Genomic DNA, 6923 nt, shown 5'->3' with positions numbered 1-6923 from the left:
AGAAACTGGGATAGATTGAGAGTTATAAGTAAAGTTGATAGCTCCAGAGTGAGGACTAGAGTTCTGTGCTGAACTCCTACCATTTGTTTTATTCATTTTGAGTTATAGAGTTGGACATTATATAGTGAGAGTTAAGGATGTGGGCTCTGGATATAGGCAGCTGGCATTTAATTCTTGACTTCACCACCTGCCAGAGGTGTCACTTTGGGTAAAGCATTTAATCTTTTTTTTTTTTTTTTGAGAGAGAGAGAGAGAGAGAGAGAGAGAGAGAGAATTTTAATATTTATTTTTTAGTTCTTGGCGGACACAACATCTTTGTTTGTATGTGGTGCTGAGGATTGAACCGGGGCCGCACACATGCCAGGTGAGCACGCTACCGCTTGAGCCACATCCCCAGCCCCAGCATTTAATCTCTCTGTGCCTCATCTGAGGCATGCTGGGATGTTCCAGCAAGACAATGCATATCACGTGCTTAGCATGGCCCTGACACTTAGCACACCCTGCATAAATGCTGTGTTATTACATTAGTCTTCAAACCCTATGCTTCCTTCCTGGTGCTCATCCCATTCCTTTCTGATCATTGGGATATGTTTCCTCTGCTTGGGAAACCCTTCCCCATTAAGTCTTTTTCATCTTTCAGGCTTTGGTGAAGACATCAGATTTCAGGGTTTTCTTCCTAGATCCCCTTAGACATGGGTGAGGTGCCCCCCTCCTTTGAGCTCCTATGGCACTTCATTTCAATGTCATGTTTCATATTTGTTCATTTCCTTGTCTGTGTCTCCCGTTAGACACCCAGCCCCATGTGTTTGGGAGTTGCATCAATTATTTTCCACTGCTGTATCAGCTATGCAGACATACAGCAGAAATTTATTAAATGTTTGTTAATGAAATTAATAAATGGTGAGAGACTTTAGACTTAGATGTCTTGGGGGAGCCATAACTAGACAGGATTCCTCTGTTAAAGCCCATACGTTAAGTTTGTTGTCTGCTTCCTGTGTTCTGTTTGGGCCACAGTAGTATTGGAAGGAATAGCTTTCAATTTGAGGGTGTCATATATATTCTCTAAGCTGCTGTGGCAGCCACCATCTTTCCCAATCTAGTTTGTGTCATACTGCCTGGAGGCTAATAAACAAAGAATAACCCAATATTCTTCAAAGCCTTCTGCATGTGTGCTCTTGCTTATGGCATGTGAATATGATTTATGTCATGCAAGATGCTACTTTCCTGATTATTCATAAACTCTTCTCTTAAATTTCTTTTATTTTAATGGATCTCTCAGTCTCTTTGTGATCAAAATGGCAGTATCCATGAGCAGAACTGTGCAACCAGAATGGAAGCTTGAAGGCTGCAAAGGGCCTAAAGTGGTGGGCCAAGAAGGGACAGGATGGACAATAGTTCCTTCTTTCCTCCTTCAAAACTCTGATTACATGGGGAATGACCTGAAAACATTCTCAGAAATTATCACTCATTTCCTAGCTACTAGCAGGCATTCTACACATTGCTGTTAAACCTGCAGGTAGAAGAGTTCACCTGGGAAAAATTCATTTTGTGTGTGAAAAGTGGATTGGGTAACTTAGAGCAAGTGGGAATGAGACCTAGGGAGATGGTCAGCTGATTTCAACATGGGAAAAGTAGCCATGTATTTTTATTGCAGCATTGGGGCACTGGGATTAGGGCTAGAGAGTCTTCCCTCATTAGACAATTGGAAAAAAATCACATTGTAGCTTGGGGAGCCCTTATTTCTCACCCCATTACCAAATGGCAATTTAGAGTCACATTGTTGCTACATGATCTCTGGGTAGGGTTTTGCTAAATCTGTTGATTTGCCAGATTTAGCAGCTAAAAATATAGGATGCCTAGTTAAATTTGAATTTCAGATAAACAGTAGTGTATTTAAAGTGTATATTCAAAATATTACATCCTGTAATTTATCTGGCAATGTTATTCCCAGGTCATTAACATTTGGGGCACCATGTTGTTAGTTTGCTTAATAAGGTAAAATGTCTGAGAAGCCTTCTGGTACTGGGGCACCCTTAGCAACTAGAGTTAGCTCACGTCCCCCAGCACTGCTGGAAATTCTAAAAGACCAGCAGACCCCTAACGAGCTGAACTGAACTCTTTTTTTTTTTTTTTGGTGTGTGTGTGTGTGGGGGGGGGGGTTAGTCACAGGGATGAAGTGCTGCTTTAAATGAGTCCCTGCTGATGGATGTATAAAGATGGTACTGAATGGAGTACCTGGTCTTTTAGCAGTCCCAGTCCCCCACGTCTCTTTTCTCCCTTTTGTAACCCTACTGCTTTATTCTACTCTAAACATCTTTTCCCAACAACCAACCTGAATCCATCAAGGTTCTTAAAACTTTCAGCTTAAAGTCAATTTATTCACATAAGTGGAAACTGCAGGATTCAAAGGAAGCCACTACACGGGGAATATGGAATAGAAGAAAAAGCAAAAGTGTCTTGCTTAAAGGCCCCACGCTTATTCACATGGAAACAAAGACTGCAAAAGTGGGTCTCTGAGAGGACCACCAGGGCCTCACTCAGCTATTTAAATAAGAGGAAAGGTGCAGATTCAAGTGAATGACAAATGGAACCAGAAGTAGCACCAGTGTTTGACAAAAGCAGCTTTTGGACCAGTGAGCTGAAAGGAAGGGCTCTTTGTTTTCCTGCAGATGTCTTGTGGGCTCTTGTAAGGAAGTTTTCCTACTTGTTCTTTGGACTTGAACTGGGAGGGCTTATTGCTAAGTGACCTACCTTATCTTATCCTGCTCACAGTATAAAAGGACAAATTGTCCCTCTTGAAACTGAGGCCATTGGAATGAACACAATTGACCCTCAGTGGCTGTTTTAGTCAGCTTTTTTAGCAGCTGTGACCAAAAAACCTGACAAGAACAGTTATAGAAGGAATCATTTATTTAGGGGCTCATAGTTTCAGAGTTCTCAGTCCATATATGGCTGACTCTATTCCTTGGGGCCAGAGGTGAGACAGAACATCATGTTAGAAGAATATGGAAGAGGAAGCAGCTGAAGACATGGCACCAGAAAGCTGAGACAGTGAGTTCCCTTTACCAAGGACAAAATATATACCCTAAAGGCATGTCTCCAAGGATCTACCTCTTCCAGCCACACTCTATCTGCCTACAGTTAATCTATTCAACTGGGTGAACGCACTGATTAGGTTAAATCTCTCATAACTCAATCATTTCACCTCTGAAATTTCTTGCATTGTCTTACACATGAGCTTTTGATGGACACCTCAAATTCAAACCATAACAATGGCCTTAAGTAGTCTTCTTATGATGTTTTATTCAGGGAGCTATTTAAAAGTCCAGGACACCTAGGTGATTTTATGGACTGATAAATGATGGTGGTAGGTAGAGATAACTTCTGCCCCTCTGTTCTGTTCCCAAGGAACTATGAAGCCACTGATGCTGAGACACCATATGCTTTGGATCTGAAATGTCCCCCAAAAGCTCATGTGTTAAAGGCTTGGTCTGCAATGCAACAGTGTTCAGAAATGAGAAGTGATTGGATTATGAGGGCTCTGACCTTATCAGTGAATTAATCCATTGATGAATTCATAGCTGAATGGGTTATTGAGAGATGGTGGAAGCTTTAGGAAGTAAGGCCTAGTTAGAGGGAGCAGGCCCATGGGGGTATGCTATTTGAGGGCTTTATATCATTCTCTGCCCCTTCTTTCCTGTCTCTGCTTCCTGGCTATCATGAGGTAAGAGATTTGCTCCACTAAGTGCTCTCTGATGTGATATTCAGCTTTACTTCAGGCTCATAGTGATGGGGCCAAACAACCATGGATTGAAACCTTAGGCTGTGAGCCAAAATAAATCTTTCCTCCTTTAAGTTGACTTTCTCAGGTATTTTGTCATAGTGATAGAATGCTGATTAAAGCAAACACTGTGAGGCCACCTGAGGTAGATTTCAGTGATTTTTTTTCTGAATTTTTTCATTTCCCCCCAATTTCAGATGATGGGAAGGCTTGTTTCACAAAGTATGATACAGGCAAGGCTTAAGGAGAGAGGCCTGGTAGATCTGAGCCAGACTTCTGGCCAGACTGGGGCTAAAGACTCAACTACATTGTCAGACTAGGACACTGACATGTGACTAGCTACCCGCAATTAGGGCTGGAGGAAGTTTGACTGGCATTTGGGCAGTATTATATAAAGTGATTTTCCACAAACAGATGTCAAATCAGGTGTGGTATCTGAGGCCAACTCTGAATCATCTCCCCCTGAGGCACTTGGCACTGGCTGCCCTTTTCTCTTGGGTAGGACAACTCTGGCCTTTGAGGTATATCTTCCTTGACTTTTAAGAGTGAATCTTTGGGGATGGGGATATAGCTCCATTGGTAGAATGCTCATATGCACAAGGTCCTGGGTTCAATCCCCAGCACCACACACACACACACATGCACACACGGGGAACCTTTGACCAAATGGGTGTGCCCAGTACTATATTAAGCACATGCATGTGTACTCAACCTCGCCCAGCTAGTGAGAATAAGAGCTAGTGTTGAAAGCCAAGTCTGTTTGACTATACAGCTCAAAATTTACCATGATCCCATCATTTCTCAGCCTTCAGGCTCTCAAATGCTGCCTTCATGATTTTGACCACACCCTGTAATATCTATATTATCATTTCCTTAGTCATTTTGAATTAAAGATGGGGTGGGGAAGAGATAACTTCTTAACCATTAACTTAACCTTTTATTAAAATGAAAATTAATGTCATTGCTATAAATTGGAATCCAGTATCAAGTACCTTAAATAGAAGAAAACTATAATAATAAGCCTATAACTCTTAATTTAAATATTCATATGGTTATGACTAACAATCACCTCACATGTCCTTGGTGGTTTGCTACCACACCTGGGGCAACATCTTACTATTCTTCTTCTTTTTTAGTTGTAGATGGACACAATACCTTTATTTTATTTATTTATTTTTATGTGGTGCTAAGGATCGAACCCAGTGTCTCACACATGCTAGACAAGTGATTTACCACTGAGCCACAATCCCAGGCCCAACATCATGCTGTTCTAAGCAGTTTCTCCATCTTTAGGATTATGATGGACCTCAAAGTTGGCTGTGTACTACATGTTTGTGTCCTCCCCACCAAGTTCATATGTTGAAGTCCTAATTCCCAATGTGATGGTATTTGGGAAGTAGAACTTTTGGGAGGTAATTAAGTCATGAAAGTAGAGCCCTCACAAATGGGATTAGTGTCTTAATAAGAAGAAACAGAAGAGAGATGATCTGTCTTTCTACCAGAAGAGGTCACCACAGAAAGATAGCCATTTGTAAGCCAGGAAGAGGACCCTCACTAGGAACCCTGCTCTTGAACTGCCTCACTTCCTGTTTCTGTTGCTTAAATCACCCAGTCTTTGATATTTTTCTTATAGCATTCTGAACTTACCAAGACAAAGGCCATCTAATGAGCCTTCCTCCCCATTCCATCCTAAAATATCCTGCGAGGTCTTTCAATTGATATCCTCCTTTCCTAGCCTTAACTTCATATGAGAATGGGGAAAATCTTTTGCTTGTCACCAGAAGCTGTCATCACACATTCTTTGTCCTTTGATATTGACATAAGTATATATCTTTTGAAGGTTTTTTTTTTATTATTAGTGGAAACCAGATAAAAAGCCACACAGATATCCCTACCATTGTACTTTCCCCCTGTTTCTCTTCTCTTTTAACTTATCCCATGTAGAGAGGACAAAGGCATGCATTGGTGATATTGGGGTGTTGAAGAGTATATACAGGGTGAAGTTTGATTTATGTTCTTCACTCTGAGGGAAACATAAACCAGGCACAGAGAACTGGACCCAGTAAGGTATCCTTAGTCTTGGGAGCAAAGGGAAAATTCTGAATGTAGATATGTGTTTTTCCTGGTCTGACTGCCTTTAAAATAATTTCTAAATCTTTTGAGAATAAAGAGGTGGGAGTGAGGGGGGTGTTAAAAAAACAAAAATGAAACAAAACACCTTAGTAATATATCAACACATAAGCAATCCTGCTTGGCTGCACCTTGAAAAAAGGTTGTTATTTCATTTTAAAAATAAAATAATGGACCCAGGTATGATGGCACTGGCCTGTAATTCCAGTAACTTTGGAGGTTGAAGCAGAAGGATCACAAATTTTAGGCCAGCCTCAGCAACTTAGTGAGACTCTGTTTCAAAATAAAAATACAGAAACATATCAAAAAAACCATGATCAACTAGGATTCATCCCTAGGATGCAAGGCTGGTTCAATATATGAAAATCAATAAATGTAATCCACCACATCAATAGACTTAAAGATAAAAACCATATGATCATCTCGATAGATGCAGAAAAAGCATTCGACTAAATACAGCATCCCTTTATGTTCAAAACATTAGAAAAACTAGGGATAACAGGAACATACCTCAACATTGTAAAAGCTATTTATGCTAAGCCTCAGGCTAGCATCATTCTAAATGGAGAAAAATTGAAGGCCTTCCCTCTAAAATCTGGAACAAGACAGGGATGCCCTCTCTCACCACTTCTATTCAATATAGTTCTCAAAACACTGGCCATAGCAATAAGACAGACAATAGAAATTAAAGGCATAAAAATAGGAAAAGAAGAACTGAAATTAGCACTATTTGCGGATGACAGGATCCTATACCTAGAAGACCCAAAATGTTCTACCAAAAAACTTCTAGAACTAGTAAATGAATTCAGCAAAGTGGCGGCATATAAAATCAACACTCATAAGTCTAAAGCATTCCTGTATATCAGTGACAAACCCTCTGAAAGGTAAATCAGGACAACCACCCCATTCACAATATCCTCAAAAAAAATATTTGGGAATCAACCTAACAAAAGAGGTGAAAGACCTTTACAATGAAAACTACAGAACACTAACGAGGGAAATAGAAGAAGAC

The 6923-nt window shown here is 40.4% G+C and overlaps 1 long non-coding RNA gene across 1 annotated transcript in view; it reads left to right on the top strand.

The window, feature by feature from the left end:
• Window positions 1–264: 264 nt before the first annotated feature.
• Window positions 265–6923, top strand: part of LOC144371694 (uncharacterized) — a 638576-nt gene continuing 631917 nt past the window's right edge. Inside the window, exon 1 of the long non-coding RNA XR_013431691.1 lies at window positions 265–364. This is a non-coding gene — a long non-coding RNA (uncharacterized LOC144371694). The remainder of the gene's footprint in view (window positions 365–6923) is intronic.

This window comes from Ictidomys tridecemlineatus, chromosome X, assembly GCF_052094955.1.
Source record: "Ictidomys tridecemlineatus isolate mIctTri1 chromosome X, mIctTri1.hap1, whole genome shotgun sequence".
In the NCBI taxonomy this organism is placed as follows: Eukaryota; Metazoa; Chordata; class Mammalia; order Rodentia; family Sciuridae; genus Ictidomys; species Ictidomys tridecemlineatus.
Note: the sequence above shows the minus strand (reverse complement) of the source record. Positions and strands in the feature narration are given on the sequence as shown.